Source organism: Lissotriton vulgaris, chromosome 11 (genome assembly GCF_964263255.1).
Source record: "Lissotriton vulgaris chromosome 11, aLisVul1.2, whole genome shotgun sequence".
NCBI lineage: Eukaryota > Metazoa > Chordata > Amphibia > Caudata > Salamandridae > Lissotriton > Lissotriton vulgaris.
This window is the reverse complement of record NC_141699.1, coordinates 744,035,598-744,054,819: the sequence shown is the minus strand read 5'-3', so window position 1 is coordinate 744,054,819 and position 19,222 is coordinate 744,035,598.

Here is a 19,222-nt window from a genome sequence, read left to right as displayed (position 1 = left end):
CCTACAAGCAGCAACTCAGAGACCTGGGCTTGGACTATGCCATGTTGTACCCGGCGCGGCTGCGCATCAACAGGCAGGGCCACTCGCATTTTTTCACTGACCCCAAGGAGCTGCAGAAATCCCTGAAGCAATGGCTCAAGGAGCATCGAGAAGACCGGACTGCGACTGCGGAGGAGCGTGCTGGCAATTGCGACCTGGAGGAGCAGGACTAGCGAGGAGAGGGGGAGCAGTGGTTTCCTCTGGAGGCTCGGCTACTCTAGCCCCTGCGATAATCCTGGTCGGTTGGACCGGGGGGAGCCCACTCGGGGCGCATCACTGCTGTGAACGGACTTCTGGACATGATGCTGCGGGTGAGATCTGCACAAGCAGCACGGGTTATGGTGGAGGGCGGCGATTGCCATGACATTGTTAGACTGACTCGGGGTGGAGTTACTGGGGCCCTGCCACATGGGAGGGTCGGTGCGAGCTGGGGAGGGGGGGGGGGACGCCCGTTGAGGCGGGTACTATACTGCTCTCATTTTTTACAGCCGCACTTGCATTTGGAGGCGCTGGCGTGGGGGCGGCCTATTGATATTGCGCAGAAGGAACGACCAGTCTGAGGTCGATTTGGACATCGAGTGCGCTACCTCTGCCCTGGCGCTTATAGTGCTTGCGGCTCTTCTTGAGACTGCTTGGGGAAGTTTGAAGACGGGTGGGGGGGGTGTATGTAGGGATCTCGGTCACACCAGCTTGGGGTTGGTTGACTGTGGGCGGAGGGGGGCAATAGGGGTTCTGAATTCGGGGATGTTTGGGAGGTTTGGGGAAAGGTCCGACATGTGCTCTAAAATGTTATGTGCTGCGGGGTGGGTGGGCGGCTGCCGATGCTGGAGGGGGGCGGCCCTAGTCACTACGCTACATTTGATGTCCTCTTTTATTGTTAATGGCTGACACGACACAGACAGACTCACTACGAGATTCGGAGTCCCTCCGGGCTATCACCTGGAATGTGAGGGGATTAAATGATTACCGGAAACTCCGCAAGGTGATGCACTACTTACAGAGACACCACATAGACTTGGCACTGCTGCAGGAAACACATCTGCCCAACACCAGCAGGATGCTAAATCACAGAGGGCTCCAGGGACACTCTACTTATGCAGGTTTCACCACACACGCCAGAGGGGTCCTTACCTGGGTTAACCCGAAATCTAAGCTATCCCTCGCCTTGGTGAAGGCGGACACGGAGGGGAGGTTTGTATTGAGCAAGTGCACAGGCAAGGGACACAACCTACTGGTCATGAATGTCTATGGCCCGAACTATGACTCCCCCGACTTTTATGCAACGGTTGCGGAACATTGTACTGAATGGCCCGCTGGGAATATGGTCTGGGGTGGGGACTTCAATTTCACCTTCAGCCCTGACCTAGATAGGTCTGCGGGCCCCGCCAGGCGCCCTGCAGCGGCGGCGCAGCGCATTCAGGCAGAAATGTTGAGGCTGGGTCTGGTAGATGTATGGAGAGAAAGACATAGCGCCAAGGGGGGGTACACGCACTACTCAGCGTACCACAACATACATACCAGGATTGACTACTGGCTGGCATCACACTCCCTGTTTCCCATGGTCAGGAGCTGCAATGTGCTTCCCCGCACCTTGTCGGACCACTCCCCGGTGCTGTTAGAGTTGCACACTCCCCAGCAGAGAATCCCGCCGTTCACGTGGCGTTTCCCACCATACTCGTTGCTGGACGAGGCCTTCAGGGCTGACCTGGGAGAGGACATAGACAATTTCTTTACCACCAATCTGGGATCAGTGGACAGCTTCGGGACGATCTGGGAGACATTCAAGGTGTATGTACGGGGGGTGGTCATGGCGAAGCACTCCGGGGTTCTCAAGGCGATTAGAAACAGGTTGAAATTCTTGGAGGGGCAGATAGCAGACCATGAACGCCGCCAGCTCCTTGACCCGAGTCTTCCTGGGGATGACACCCTGCAAGAACTTTTGAAAGAGTTCCATGAGGAAGCGGACAGGGAGGTACGACATTTAGGAAAGTACGCGACGGCGCGCGCGTATGGGGAGGGTGACCGCCCGGGTGCACTGCTCGCCAGGATTATGAAAGGCACTAGGCGCAGGCAGACAATCGTGGAAATGCGCACCACTGGACGGGAGATACTTACGGAGGAGGCACACATTCTGGCGGAATTCAGGAGTTTCTATGAGGAGCTATACACCACTAAAATTTCGGGGGTGGAGGATCAAATTGACAATTACCTTAGCTCTATCAAGATGCCATTCCTGGAGAATTGGCAGAGGGAATTCCTGATGGCCCCTATCCACTGCGAGGAGATATCTGATGCGTTGGCCACCATGAGGGCGGACAGTGCCCCCGGGATAGATGGTCTGACGGTGGCCTTTTACAAGACGTATAAAGATAAGTTGCTCCCCCACCTCTCCACCCTCTTCGACGAACTTTGCGAAAACGGCGCGATGCCACTCTCTATGCGGGAGGCGCTCATTGTCACTATACTTAAGCCTGGCAGGCCCAGCGACCTGCCAGGCTCGTACCGCCCATTGTCCCTCCTCAATGTGGACGCTAAACTCTACGCAAAAGTGCTGGCGACCAGGTTGGCCCTGGTGGCGCACGAGTTGGTGGCCCCGGAGCAGGCTGGGTTCATCCCGGCTAGGAACCTCACTTACAATATCCGCACGGTCATGGGAGCCATTCAGCACACCAGGCATGATACCAAAGCCATCGCGGTCTTTCTAGACATGGAGAAGGCCTTTGACTCTGTGGAGTGGCCCTTCATGCGCAAGGTACTGCAGAAGCTGGGGCTGGGTGAGCTCTTCCTCCAACTGCTGGGCGCCCTTTATCACCAGCCCACAGCCAGAGTCAGGCTGGGGGATGCAGTCTCGGAGCCGATCTCCATCAGCAGAGGCACGAGACAGGGGTGCCCCCTTTCTCCGCTACTCTACGCCCTAGTGGCGGAGCCTCTGGCGTGTGCGATTCGGGAATACCACTCGTATGAAGCTATCAATTATCCCACCTACAAGATAGGTATTTCCACTTACGCGGACGACACCCTGCTTTATGTCAGGGACCCGGCCAATAATATTGCATCGGTACTGAGGGAGGTTGTGAGGTTTGGCGCGCTATCCGGACTGCAGGTTAACTGGGCGAAGTCAGTCGCCTTCCCACTGACCCCAATTACTGTCCCCTTCGAGATGGACTACCCGCTCCAATGGTCCACTGAGCCGATAAGGTATCTGGGCATTATGCTTCACACGGACCCGGACGTCATGCTGAGGGAGAACTACGGGGTTGCCTACAGCAAACTCGTCGATGACGTTGAGCTCTGGATTAAGCTCCCGTTGTCACTGATGGGACGGGTTGCCTTAATGAAAATGGTCATTCTCCCGAGGTTTCTATTCCTATTCAATAACCTCCCAATTGTCCTCTCGAAAGCCTTCTTTGCAACTCCTGGTGAGATTGGCGTGGGCCGGGAAACAACCTAGGGTGCAATGGAAGGTGTTGCAATTACCGTATGAGCAGGGGGGATTAGCGGCCCCGGATCTGGAGCGCTACTACAGGGTCGCGCAGGCCTCCCACCTCCACACTTGGATTCATGGCAACCGAGACATTCCCCACGTGATCCTGGAACGGCTGTTCGCAGACCCCACACCACTTCCTGCTACCATTTGCGGCCCCAAAGACCGCAGAGTTGGCGTTCTGGACTCCTTGTTGTCCACCAACCACGCATGGCATTCCATTCTGCAGAGGCAAAACAAGGAACTGATGTACGCTCCCAACATGCCTATACAATGGGCGCTCTGGCTGCCGACCTTGGCGGAACCGGGTGTCCATAAGGCCCTCCACGAACTAGGTGCACACACTTTGGGGGACCTATTTGTGAATGGCAAGGCGAAGACGTGGGCACAGATTTCGCATCGGAGGGAAAGCTCCACGTTGCTTCAACGCTTTCAGTACCATCGAGTCCGTAGCGCCCTCTTGGAACTACTAGGCCCGGACATGGAGGAACCCCCCGCAGTCCCGGAGCTGGTGTATGTCATAGACAGCGAATCACCGAAGAAGCTGATCACTAGGCTGTACGGGATAGGACACGAGCACACGGCCCTGCTCTACACGAGGGCGCGATTAGCCTGGCAGACTGACCTGGACACCCACATCGATGACGACATGTGGGCATACTGCTGTACGGCCACTAGGCGCATTTCCCTGAACGGGAGGCACCGTTTGGTCCACTTTAAGTTTTTGCAAAGGGTATACCATACACCGGAACGGCTCCACAGGTACGGTCTCCGCGACTCCCCACACTGCGAGAGGTGCCGGGCTCAGGTTGCGGACTTCTTGCACTTAGCCTGGTACTGCCCGGGGGTCCAGAGGTATTGGACAGGTGTATTCGCTGAAATGAGCACTATAGCGGAGGTGGACCTGGCAATGGACCCAGCCCTTGCTCTAATGGGTTACTCGAAATCGATCCCCGTCTCGGTTAGGAAACTGGTGGGCATGGGAATGCTCCTTGCGAAGCGGGTCGTTGCATTATGCTGGATGAGAGGGCCAGTACCTACACTCAAGCGGTGGGCTAGCGATATGATGTACTGTAACACGCAGGCGGAAACATACAGCGAGCTCCTTCCGCCCAGAAGTCGCCCCAAGAACTTTTGGGGGCTATACCAGACCTACTTGTCCTCCAAGCCGGACGGGGATGTCACGGAGGAGGGAGAAGGGGAGGAACAAGGGAGTGTCATGCAAGAGCCACCTGATTCACCTGCCCGGGGTGTTCCCCCGCACAACTAGCGCTCTATAGGCGGTAGGAGATACCCCATTCCTAGAGGTGTAAGAAGGGGGGGAAGCATTCTGGATTGAGGGAGAGTGGTAGGCCGCACTAGATGCAACAGGTGATAGCGACGCCTGAGGATTTACTTGGGGAGCACAAATGAGGGACCAGTTACGGGGAGGGGGGGGTTTACGGGGTTAGGGACTGGTTGGGAGAAAAAACTAAAATTTTACTGCTTTGTTCATTTAGTCAAAATGCACACTACTTAGCAGATGGTACAAGCCTACAGAGGAGGGTTTCCCTCACCTGACCTCCGGCGAGCGCGTATATTGGACTCTATGTTGTTAATGTATCATGGTACATGTCATTGCTGTTGCACGAAGTCCTATTGCCGGCCCGAGATGGGTTGTAGGCGAGCGATTATTTGTACTTTGCGAGGTGCTTTTTCCTAATAAAATAAAATAAAATAAAAAAAAAAAAAAAAAATAATAATTTACAACAAGGTGGGGCTTTCATCGTTTGGGAAAAAAAATGTTTTAATCCAATGAAAAGTGTTATTTTTAGGTCACATGACCTAGTCTTACATCATTAGGAAAACAAAAGTAAAATGAACCAATGAAAAGTTTTATTAACAAGTCACATGACCTGTTATGCTTACGTTACGCGCTGCGCGGCGCGCTCTGGATCGTTTCCGGGAAGCTGCGCCTTGCGCACCGGAGCACTTCCGGGTGCGCTAACGCGGCGCGTCATATGACGCATTACGCGACAACGCAGGTCCAGAATATAGTCAAAATGTCTCCACCAACCAGCGGTCGGAATACAACCGCTTTCAGCAGTCCAAAAAGTTCTGTTAAATCGCAAGAGCGGGAGCAACTCAACTACATGGTGAGCGAGACGCTGTAGTCGCAAGAGCGGGCGGTAAACAGCTGAATGGCGGAAGAGGCACAGAGTAGCAAAAGTGGGCGGAATGGCAACTAAAACGGTAAAGGGGCGCCCCACTACAGCGTGTCTTCAGGTCAAACGGATTGTGGGACAAGGTCCAGAATGGAAGAGTCATCAAAAGGCAAAAAATTCCGCCGGACCCCGGGAGCCGGCCGCCTATGTCGGGGGCGATCTCAGGCCACACCAGGGCAACACGACTTGGGGAGGGGGCAGGAGCCAAGCGCCCCCTCCCAGTCCGCGCCATCTCACCGCCCCTCGGGGGCCTCCGTCAAGCGGTTTAGGGAGGCACCGTATCACATTGTTTTCCAATGCAGTCAGGTCCACAAACGGACCCCACTTACTTTGAATAGTGAAGCTGCAGCAGGTGCAAATAAGGTTTAGACAGTGTTACAAGCGCTGCTTAGAACTCTGAAGTATGGCACTCAACTTCCAGGACTTATGCCATTTGTGTAAGGCAGTGACATCGAAGCAACTCAGGGACCAAAAGCATGAACGAACACTCACGTATGAAAATCTTATTTGGGGAAGGGGCAGGATCCAAACGCCCCCTCCCAGTTTGCGCCACTACACCGTATGTAGAAAATCTGAAGCCATCGTTCTACAAACTCTCAACGCTTGCTATCAGTGCATGAGTTTCATGCTCGATCGATTGAGCTAGCCGGATCGGGCAACAAAAAGTATAAAATAGTTATGTAAATAGTTATTTAATAAAATGTTTTACCCTGTTATTTTGCTGGTGTGTTGTATATATATATAATATTTGCATAGGGTTTGTTATTTTGGGCGTGGTGGGTGGCGGAGTCGAGCTGTCTTGCAGCCATCATGGTGTGGAGCTCAGTTCATCTCACTATTTTCGTATTTCTCATGAAGGGTTGTTCCTAATGTTTGTATTTTAGCGAGGTCAAAAAGAGATCCAATTAGTGGTCTACTGATTTTGCTCGATTACTTTTATTTTTTTACACGATTTTTCACTATCTGCAAAGACTAAACAGAGTATTGCGACTTTGTGCTTGTTTGTAAATAGAGAATGATCCAAAGAGAACCAATTCTAAAACAGTAAATGCTTGGATAACAATCAATCAAATGGAGAGACAAGCAGGTACGACGGATTACAACGGGGGTAAAGGTCTGCGTTAACTACCCTTCACTATCTGCAAAGAGAGAGTACTACTAAGAGAAAAGAGGGGAGGGGGGGCAGCGTTCAAAGCACATCAGCGTGCATAAACACGAAAACGTTTTTACCTATCACGTACTTGACATTTGACAGCTTTTGATATTTGCTATTAAAAAACCATTGAAATTCACAGAAAAAAACATAGGTTATAGTCCATATATAGTTAGGAATTTGCATTTACAAAACCTTGAAAATTCACTGAAAAAACCATTGGTTATAGAACATATATAGTTAGGAATTTGCATTTACAAAACCTTATTTTACTCGCATAAAACCATTGAAATTCCATATATAGTTAGATGCGCTAACTATATATCGCGCACCCGCAATCCACTGCTGATGATGTCACATATTACATCATTCATGACATGGTTAGTGACATCACTGATGACATCACTGATGACATCTCAAATGACATCACTGATAAAATCACTGATAACATCTCATTTGACATTACTGATCACATCACTGATGATATCATTCATGTGATAATATCATGAACCTCTTCAGACTCTAATATAACCTTAGATACAATCAGTGTAAACAGACAGTCACAGACTGTCACTCATCCATGGAGTTACTTACACACCTAGTCAGTCATGCAAACAATCAATCACACTTCCATTTCCTCAACTATACAGTTATACAGACCTTACTTATTCAAACATATACTAACACATATTTACTCTGTTATACAATCCCTGATACAAGTTCACAATGATCCATACAGCCACTCACACATTCACTGGCTCTTCTGCACAGTTATTTATATATGTCAACTCTCACATGTACTGTGTTTTACATATGTACTTACTTTGACATGTAGCACTGAGATATCCATTCACTCACTAATACACACAGTCATCCGCCCATACAGCTGTTTCCACATGCAGTTTTGAACCCATACATATAGTGAATCAACTACTCACACATCTATGTACAGAGTCACACACCTCCCAGCTACCCATACACACACACTCAGTGTCCCATACAAATACTTGGACAACCAATCAATAACCCATACAGTTATTCATATAGCTACTGATCAACACATGCAGCAGTTTGTAGAACAACAGATATAATGATGCACAAATTAAGATAGTTTAGTCACTAACCCATGCACTCATTAAGACACATTTAATCATTCTCTCATACAGTCAGTCATGCACCTACTAAATCCTTCTTCCAGACACTTATACATCCACTCATTCTTCAATATGTAAGACACATTTTAACTTTACAGAAACATACAGTCACTGGATGTTGTCATCAGTGATGTCATTTGAGATGTCAGTGATGTCATCAGTGATGTCACTAACCATGTCATGAATGATGTAATATGTGACATCATCAGCAGTGGATTGCGGGTGCGCGATATATAGTTAGCGCATCTAACTATATATGGAATTTCAATGGTTTTATGCGAGTAAAATAAGGTTTTGTAAATGCAAATTCCTAACTATATATGTTCTATAACCTATGGTTTTTTCAGTGAATATATATATATATATATATATATATTTACACACGCAATGCTATCCTGCGAGATCATAACAACATGTTGGTAGAAATGATTAACATCTGTTTAACCAACAATTATTTCCAGTTTGAAAATGATTTTTACCATCAGGAACGGGGTGTTGCCATGCGCTCATGCTTCTCCCTCAGCTATTCATGTTTACACGTTGGCTGGTGGGAGGAGCACGTGCTAGGCAAAAATCACAGCCAGTGGCTTTCACATCTAGCTCATTACTGGCGTTTCATTGACGATATCTGTATCATATGGAATGGTTCGCAAGCTAAGGCTAAACAATTTGTAGACGGGATTAACAAATATACTCGTAATCTTAAATTTACTGCCACCATTTCATCAGACTCGGCTGAGTTTCTTGATGTCCAGATTTACATTGAGCAGGGTAGGCTCCACACCAGGCTACATAGTAAAACAACGGCAGGCAATGCCATTCTGCATGCCCGGAGTGCTCATCCATCCCACACAATTAACATTATTCCTTTCGGTGAATTTGTCCGTATCAAAAGGATATGTAGTGATCCAATTGCAGCGGATCAATGCCTAAGTGAATCAACTGAGAGATTTCTCGAGCACGGTTATAAATCTGAACTATGACAACGCGCCCTCTCGAAAGCGTCTCTACTTTTGAGGGACGAATTACTGGCTCCCAAAATGTTGACTATTTCTGAGGACAGTGGCATCAGTTCAGTTCGTCTCATTACCACTTATTGTTCACAAGAACGCAAACTGAGACGCATTATCAACTCAGAATGGCCAATTATTTTGACGGATGTCATTTTAGGTCCCATCCTACCTAAAACACTGGCGATCACTTTCAGGAGGGCCCCCTCCATGAAAGATGTTTTGGATAGCCCCAACCTGAATTAACGCCTAAACAAACCTGGTTGTCCAAAACAGGTTTCTTTAAATGCACGTCTTGCCGTGCGTGTACGTTCGCGATGAATGGCACGCATTACAAATCTGCATTTAATGATAACCCGATCGCCATTACAGAATATTTGACATGCCGTAGCGACTTTGTAATTTACCAACTCACTTGTACATGCAATTTGTCTTACATTGGCAGTACTAAACTACCAGCAAATCAACGTATTTTACAGCATATACGTGCAATTGTAAATTCGGACTGTAATTACCCGGTGGCTCGCCACTTTAAAGCTGTCCACGGCAACAAATTGAAAGATCTGCACTATACACTTTTGGGGTCAGTTCCCAATCCCGGACGGGGGGGAGACAGAGAGAAACTCCTTAGACAAAGAGAGACTTATTTTATTCTATTGCTTGATTCTAAGGCACCAAATGGTTTAAATGCAATTGATGAACTTCATAACTTTCGATAATTGAAATTTCGAACTTATTGTTGAGGTTTTCTAAAATGAGTATCTAAAGCCAGTCTAACTAAGCACACTCTGATTAGACATTTTTGGTTTTAGTTCTACACCAAATGAATTAGGATGATTTTCATATTGTGTGCTTCAGCTGTGACCGTTTATTATTACACATTGTTTATTATTTTAGTTTTTTCACCCAATTTACACAAGCAGTTTTTGTTTTAGTTGGCTTACTGAGATCATGTTTCATGTTTTTGGGTACATTGATTTTTTTTTTGTAAATTTGTTTTTATTGTTGCATCATAGAACATGGGTACAGAGTGGATCAACTGCTGGCGTGGCGTCAACATTCAGCCACGGTCAGCCATGCGCGCAACATTTCTGTATATAAACTGGTGTAATTAGGTACTTCCTCCAATAAACGTTTTTGGGTACATTGATTACAAGGAGATACACGTTTTTTTAACATTATGGTTGTGTTACTAGGTGATCTAGTGGCAATTTTTAATAATTGTATGGAGCTTGAGATACACAATATTTATTTGAGCATCATTGCACTTTATATAATATCAAGCCGTGTTTAAGAATCTGATTCTCAATATTAGAAATTGGTAAATTTGCTACATCACCTTGCTTGATTTTGAAATTACCATCATGAATTACAGTCCATTCGTTCAAACCTTAAACCTTTGCACATGAGCACTATGCTCTGATTGCCTCTTGGTGTTTTTTACCTTGTTTTCAAATTGTACATTCTTTAAAATGATGATTGTCTTCATTTTATGATGATTTGAGCACTATGCTTGTACTTGTTTTGTTGTGTATGTGTGTTTTATTGAACGCAAACACCAAGTGAATATGTATTCATGAATTGATTTTATGCCCATCGTTTGTTTTGTGCTTTTTAATCCTTTTTTCATGGGTGATAGAGCCTTTTCTTCACTATATATTGTTACACCTACTTTGGGCGCATCATGTGATCAAGCTCCGCCTGTGGAGCGAAACGCGTCGAGGAGAGCATTTGCTCTGCACTTTCTGCAATAAATTTTAAACTGCTTATATCTGATGGTGTGATGGCGTTTCACTTCTGAGCCTAATCCACGTAATTGATAAGAGGTCTGTGCCTGCTGTGTTACCGCTTCAAAAGCGGTCAGGAGCGCCGTTTTGATATATATATATATATATATATTACCTACTGGCGGTCGCCAGTAGGTATATATAGTTAGGATTTTTTTGAATGTTGAATAACTTTGTCGTTGAAGGACGGAATTGGCTGAAATTTTCAGGAAAATGGCACATTTTGTTTCTGAGTATCCCCTGAAAGTTTGGGGGGGTGTCGTGAAGTGGGGGCCGAGAAAAAAGGGGGGTCCCAAAACGTGTTTTAAACATTGAGTTTTCCATAGGGCGGTTGGACTCACTTTTAGCTCGAACGGCTGAATGGATTTCTATGAAACTTGACAAAATTGTAGGGACTGGTAGCCCGATGTGCCTTTGCTAGGTCTCAAGATATGTGCTCCAGTGGATTTTGAGAAATGAACGTTCAAAAAAATATATATATCTGTGACAGCGTCCCGGTTAGCGCCCCGGTTAACGTACCTGACGCGTAACGGAACTTCGCGAGGAGAAGCGGATTGGCTCCCCGGTGACTGTGAACATTCTAAACAGTCCGGAGCGGCCGCCATCTTGTGTCTCGGTAGGATCGAGACACAAGAGGTGGCAAAAACAAAGGGGGAAATGAGCATAAGGGGGCAGAGTACATCCTCCCTGACCCCCTAGGTTTGATGAAGGGGCTTTAAAAGGGCCCGCGGGGCAAAAAAAAATAATTTTTATTATCCTTTTTTTTGCGGGGGGAGCTACCCTATCTCTGATCATTCAAAACATTTATCTTTTTCTAACTTTTTTCACTATTTTTCACCAAAGTACGCTATAGTTAGGGATTAGCATTTACAAAACCTTATTTTACTCACACAAAACCATTGAAATTCGCATATATAGTTAGTTGCACTAACTATATATCGCGCACCCGCAATCCACTGCTGATGATGTCACATATTACATCATTCATGACATGGTCAGTGACATCACTGATGACATCACTGATGATATCTCAAATGACATCACTGATGACATCTCAAATGACATCACTGATGACATCACTGATGACATCTCAAATGACATCACTGATGACATCACTGATGACATCTCAAATGACATCACTGATAACATCGCATTTGACATTACTGATCACATCACTGATGATATCATTCATGTGATAATACGATGAACCTCTTCAGACTCTAATATAACCTTAGATACACTCAGTGTAAACAGACACTCACAGACTGTCACTCATCCATGGAGTTACTCACACACCTAGTCAGTCATGCAAAGAATCAATCACACCTCCATTTCCTCAACTATACAGTTATACACACCTTACTTATTCAAACATATACTAAAACATATTTACTCTCTTATACAATCCCTGATACAAGTTCACAATGATCCATACAGCTACTCACACATTCACTGGCTCTTATGCACAGTTATTTATATTTGGCAACTCTCACATGTACTGTGTTTTACATATGTACTTACTTTGACATGTAGCACTGAGCTATCCATTCACTCACCAATACACTCATACACACAGTCAACCGCCCATACAGCTGTTTCCACATGCACTTTTGAACCCATACATCTAGCGAATCAACTGCTCACACATCTATGCACAACCACCCACACACACACTCAGTCTCCCATACAAATACTTGGGCAACCAATCAATAACCCATATAGCCACTCATATAGCTACTGATCAACACATGCAGCAGCTTACACAACAATAGACATACTGATGCACACATTCAGACGGTTTAGTCACTAACCCATGCACTCAGTGAGACACATTTAATCACTCACTCATACAGTCAGTCACGCACCTCCTAGATCCTTCATCCAGACACTTATACATCCACTCATTCTTCAATATGTAAGACATATTTTAACTTTACAGAAACATGCAGTCACTGGATGATGTCATCAGTGATGTCATCAGTGATGTCACTGACCATGTCATGAATGATGTAACTAATATCTCATGATTTTCCCACAGTGGTTTGGAAGGGGATCTATAAGCTAAACTGAAAGCATATTTTCTGTAAATTCACATTATCTTTCTCAGTCATGTGAGAATGAAGTCTGACATTCTCAGTAAAACATGTACATCCAACAAGGACAGAGACTGTCAGTTGATTCCTTTGTGTTCTACTGCAGCCTCCTAGAGTGTTCTAAAGAACAACTAGAGCGCTAACAGTCCTACTTATTACAAAGGTATAGCACACCTGAAGCCATCGTGATGGGAATAAAGTGGTAACTCTTAAAACATTTAATTTAAAAAGGAACAAAATGAAGGGGTATATTATGCCATAGAAAGTGTTATTAGTGCTGCAGAAAGAAAAATTAGGGCACATTTTGAGTGACTTCTCAAATTTTCTTCTATTTCATTAAAAAATTCTGACATGCAGTCTCCCAAGATGGCCACCAGAGACAAAAGAGCCCAAATGTATCCGAAATATCACCCAGATGTAGCCCAAGTATAGCCCAATGACAGAATGTCCCAGAGTGTTCTAAAGAACAACTAGAGCGCTAACAGCCCTACTTATTACAAAGGTATGGCACACCTGAAGCCATCTTGATTGGAATAACGTGGTAATTTTTAAAACATTTAATTTAAAAAGGAACAAAATGAGGGGGTATATTTTGCCATAGAAAGTATGATTAGTGCTGCAGAAAGAAAAATTAGGGCACATTTTGAGTGACTTCTCAAATCCTCTTCAATTTCATTAAAGAATTCTGACATACAGTCTCCCAAGATGGCCACCAGAGTCAAAAGAGCCTAAATGTAGCCCAAATATCACCCAGATGTAGCCCAAGTATAGCCCAATGACAGAATGTCCAGAGTGTTCTAAAGAACAACTAGAGCGCTAACAGTCTTACTTATGACAAAAGTATGGCACACCAGAAGCCATCTTGATTGGAATGAAGTGGTAAGTCTGAAAACGTTTAATTTAAAAAGGAACAAAATGAGGGAGTTCATTTTGCCATAAAAAGTGGGATTAGTGCTTCAGAAAGAAAAAATAGGGATCATTTTGAGTGACTTCTCAAATCCTCTTCTATTTCATTAAAAGAATTCTGACATGCAGACTGAAACATGCACTTTGAATACCAGCAGCAGACTTCCATGGTGAGCAGTAGCTTTACTACAGTGATCTAATGAGCAACTAGAGTGCTAACATTCAGAATTTATGGCAAATGTGTGACATATCTGAATGCCTTCTTGATGGAACCAAAGTAAACAAGCATTGAAAATGCAATAGATCTCACCCTTGTTTAAGTTAAAGCCATTCTGTTTGTAATGAGGTGGCTTTTTAGCTTTGCTTTTATTAGTGTTTTTTAAACTTTCATGTAAATAACATCCATCTGTATGCATATATGTATATGTATGCATGCATTTATATTTGTATTTATATAGATATACAGATTATATATGTTTATATATGTATGTGTATGTATATATACATACCCATACATATATATAAATGCATATGAATATATATGCATATATATGTGTATATGTGTGTGTGTAGAGAGAGGTAGAGAGGTAGAGGTAGAGAGGTAGAGAGGTAGAGGTAGAGAGGTAGCGGTAGAGAGGTAGAGACTATTAGAGAGAGAAGTAGGGAGAGGTAGGGAGGTAGAGAGTAGAGAGTGAGTAATAGAGAGTAGAGAGTGAGTAGTAGAGAGTAGTAGAGAGCAGTAGAGAGAGTAGCAGAGAGTGAGTAGTAGAGAGTAGTAGAGTGAATAGTAGAGTGAGTAGTAGAGAGTAAGTAGTAGAGTGAGTAGTAGAGAGCAGTAGAGAGTGAGTAGTAGAGAGTAGTAAAGAGTGAGTAGTAGAGAGTAGTAGAGAGTGAGTAGTAGAGAGTAGTAGAGAGTGAGTAGCAGAGAGAGAGAATAGTAGAGAGTAGTAGAGAGTGAGTAGTAGAGTGAGTAGTAGAGACTAGTAGAGAGAGAGTAGTAGAGAGTGAGTAGTAGAGAGTGAGTAGTAGAGAGTAGTAGAGAGTAAGTAGTAGAGTGAGTAGTAGAGAGCAGTAGAGAGTGAGTAGTAGAGAGTGAGTAGTAGAGTGAGTAGTAGAGAGTAGTAGAGAGTAAGTAGTAGAGTGAGTAGTAGAGAGCAGTAGAGAGTGAGTAGTAGAGAGTAGTAAAGAGTGAGTAGTAGAGAGTAGTAGAGAGTGAGTAGTAGAGTGAGTAGTAGAGACTAGTAGAGAGAGAGTAGTAGAGAGTGAGTAGTAGAGAGTAGTAGAGAGTGAGTAGTAGAGTGAGTAGTAGAGAGTGAGTAGTAGAGAGAGCAGTAGAGAGTGAGTAGTAGAGAGTAGTAGAGTGAAAAGTAGAGAGTGAGTAGTAGAGAGAGTGAGTAGTAAAGAGTGAGTAGTAGAGAGTAGTAGAGAGTGAGTAGGAGAGAGTAGTAGATAGTGAGTAGTAGGGAGTGAGTAGTAGAGAGAGAGTAGTAGAGAGTAGTAGAGTAGTAGAGAATGAGTAGTAGAGAGTGAGTATTTGAGAGTAGTGGAGTAGGAGAGAGTAAGTAGTAGAGAGTAGTGGAGAATATTCCAAAGTTTGGCACAGCACCACTTGCACAATAAGTCCAATCAAATCATATCACTTAGAGTCCTTATTGAAGCGCTGAATCTTGGTGTATATTCAAATGCTTTTATTTTCCTTAAGTTTATGTACCACAGCAAGCCAAAACGTTTTGTTCTGTACAACAGAACTTCTTCAGGGCGTTCTTATTTCCTTCAAGTTATGTCGGTATCCTGTTGTCATATAACTAGATATTTCTTCCAAATGTTAGACGAGACGTAAGTACATTCTTATTCAAAGTGACTAGGTATCAATTTTACCCACACAATTCGGGCATACTTGAGCAATTTATAGCATCCTCAAAGTCAGCCTTTCAAAAATTCCAAAGTATAGGACATGATAATCCAAATCCAAATGTTTCTCAAGAAAAGTCATTTTCAATCGTTCAGAATATCGGTGTTTGGGCAGATATGACCCAGGGACCCCCAGTATGCAAGGGGAATTAGTCCCCCCTCTGCAAAGGCGCCAGTGGCCTGCGTTGCAGAGAGGTGTAAAAGGGGCATAGCCTCATTACATCTCTGTGCAATGCAGCCCCCTGGCACATACTGGAGGTTCCAGGTGGGCTAGTTGGCCCCCAGGGACCCCTAGTATGCAAGGGGAATTAGTTCCCCCTCTTCAAACATGCTCGGGGGCTGCGTTGTAGAGAGGTGTAGAAAAGGATGTGGCCTCATTACACCTCTCTGCAATGCAGCCCCCTGGCGCATACTGGAGGCGCCTGGTGGGCTAGTTGGCCCCCAGGGACCCCCCGTATGCAAGGGGAATTAGTTCCCCTCTGCAAATGCGGCAGGGGGCTGCGTTGCAGAGAGGTGTAACAAGGGGCATAGCCTCATAACACCTCTGCAATGCAGCCCCCTGGCGCATACTGGAGGTTCCAGGTGGGCTAGTTGGCCCCCAGGGGCCCCCAGTATGCAAGGGGAATTAGTTCCCCCTCTTCAAACATGCACGGGGCTGCGTTGCAGAGAGGTGTAAAAAGAGGCGTGGCTTCATTACACCTCTCTGCAATGCAGTCCCCTGGCGCATACTGGAGATTCCTGGTGGGCTTTCAGGTCTTATATAGTTAGGAATTAGCATTAAAAAATCCTTTGAAATTCACTGAAAAAAACATAGGTTTCAGGCCTTATATAGTTAGGAATTAGCATTTAAAAAACCTATGAAATTCACTGAAAAAACCATAGGTTTCACACCAGTTATAGTTAGGAATTAGCATTTAAAAAACCTGTTAAATTCACTGAAAAAACCATAGGTTTGACACCAATTATAGTTAGCTGGAAATGTTACTGACATAAAACCATTGAAATTCCTACGTTATAGTTAGTTGGACTCACTATAACTTGCGCGCCTGCAATGCACTGCTGATGACGTCACATATTACATCACTTATGACATGGTCAGTGACATCACTCATATAACTACCTGTGTGGTTTGGTTTTGGAAAAATAAAAAAAGTTATGTTGTTTGGGATATGCTTGGAATTGCTAACAGTCAACCACACCTACTACTGTTGATATGAAGTTAGTATGCTGTTTAGAGAAAGTCTGGTGACATATTGCTAGCCAGAGAGTGTTGCAAACATGGCTACTATGGAAATAGAGATAAAGAGTATGGGGAAAGGGAAAACGTAGACTGCAGTGTGAAACTGAAAAGCAGACTGGAGTACAAACATTGCTCAGTAGGGAGTGTATGCCTTGTAAACTGAGTATATTTTACAAAGTAAAATATAAATGGAAAGCATTGACAGAAGATTGTTAAATGCCGGTAAAGGCTTCCATGTGGATCCACTGTGAAGTTACACGGTTGGCATGCCGAGTGCCACGGTGGATCAGCGGGTCCACAAAAATCCTACCAAATTGGATTTCTTTACAGGAAGGGTAAAACAGGTGAAAGAAATAGTGACCATTTAGAAGTGGTATAACAAGAATAAAAGATGAAAGGAAGGCTGGAATTTTCAAAGTAAAGGAGTATGAGTGAGAGCACATGGTGAAGGTAGCCATTTTAGTTTCTTTTCTGCTAAAAGTGGAGGAGGATTGTCATACTTCTGACTTGAGATTTCCAGTGAAAACAGCTGTTTGCAGATATTACAGTAAAAGTTGGACAACAGGAAAGAGATTTTACAGGTATGTTAATAAGGTTGTAGTGTAAAAAGTATATTTAAAAAACGTGTGGGTGTTTATAAGCTGAATGAAAATGTGTAGCTTCTAGACACTACAGTAAAAGGCAGAATAAAAGGAAGCTTAGATGAGAATATTAGCTAAAAATATAGTGAGCAGCAAAGGAAGAAGAGGTATTCCTATACTGACAACATAGTTATTTTATTAAGCCAGTATGAATGAATGTGTTTGAAATGCGATGGGGTTGCTTACAGTATGTAATCCAATAGTATTTAACATGAAGTAAAATGTCAAATGTATTCTATATTTGTTTTTCAGATATCTACTTGTGTTTAAAAAGCAATGGAAGATGGAAGGATGAGATGAAAAAATGATTAAGAATGATGCTTCTTGCCAGCATCCATAAAGTGAGCAACAAATGATATATTTAGTTTGAATGGCATATGACGTTTTGCACAATGAGTCACCATGTCTTGCAGTTTTGGTGAAAGAGCGACAATTTGGTCAAGTGGTAAGGGTCTCACCGATGATCCAATTGGTGATGATAATGCACCACCTTCCTTCCCTCTTATCATCCTCTTATACATGCTTCTATGTATGCTTTTAAGGTGTTTTGAATAGATGATGTGCTGTGTGAACACTTCTTCATTATATCTCTTGACAGTTTTTAATTCTATTTCCTAAGTAGTGGAGAAAGGTGGTGGGCTTCCCACAAGCTCTCAGCAATTCCAATGGGAAGTGGTTCTTGGGCCTGTTTTAGGAAGAGGAAAAAGGCGGGCTCACACCCTAGTAGTATTGAGCAACTCTAATTATTAACTGTTTTTATTCAAAAATGATTTTCATGGTCTTACTTGGATCACTGGAAATTTATTTAACACTCATTTTAACTCTGTATATTTGGATATTTATTGGTCTGGAAATTATGTATGTACTATTGTGCTTTTATGGTCTGTTATAAAAGATCGAATAAAGCTGTATGACTGACTGGCTCCCAAGGACCCTCAGCATCCAACAGGATTTTATCCCCCAATAAGTAGTGTGCCAGGAGGTGTGTTTGCAGAGTGGTGAAGAAAAAGGGACTGGCCTCAGAGGAGCTCTCAGCAGTCTTGCTGTGTGGGACTTACTGGAAGTAACAGGAGGGGTTGTTGGCCTCTAATGACAGAGTTGTTGAGAAAGGGGATGGGGCCTCCAGTTACTTCTCCTGGCCCAGTGTTCTTTACATAATTGTTTACAAATATTTTTCCAATGGGGTGGGGACCTGCAGTCCCCTCTCCCCGGGGGCGGGCCTTCTTATAAAATGTTCATTATAACGGGCGAAGGGGCTGAGTGTACCCCCCCCCTGGTCCAATTTTGACCCCGTGTTAGTATAAACATTAACCCTGAGGAGGTCCCCAGGGCTTTCATAAGCCCTAAGAGGGGGCCGCTTGGGCCCCCTCCTATTTGATTGGCATGACCCTGGGACCTGGCTCACCAGGGGCTTAATTAACAGCAAGCATGCTTTAAATGCATTTTTGGCGAACAACTTTATGGGGTTAGGGTATTCATACCTTGCCCCCTTTTCATTTTTTTGTAAATAGTTTTTGGGATACAGCAGATGCCGAGTAATCCGTTCAGAAGTTATTGAGACATTTAAGGGAAAAAAGAAGGATATCTGTGATCGACTTTG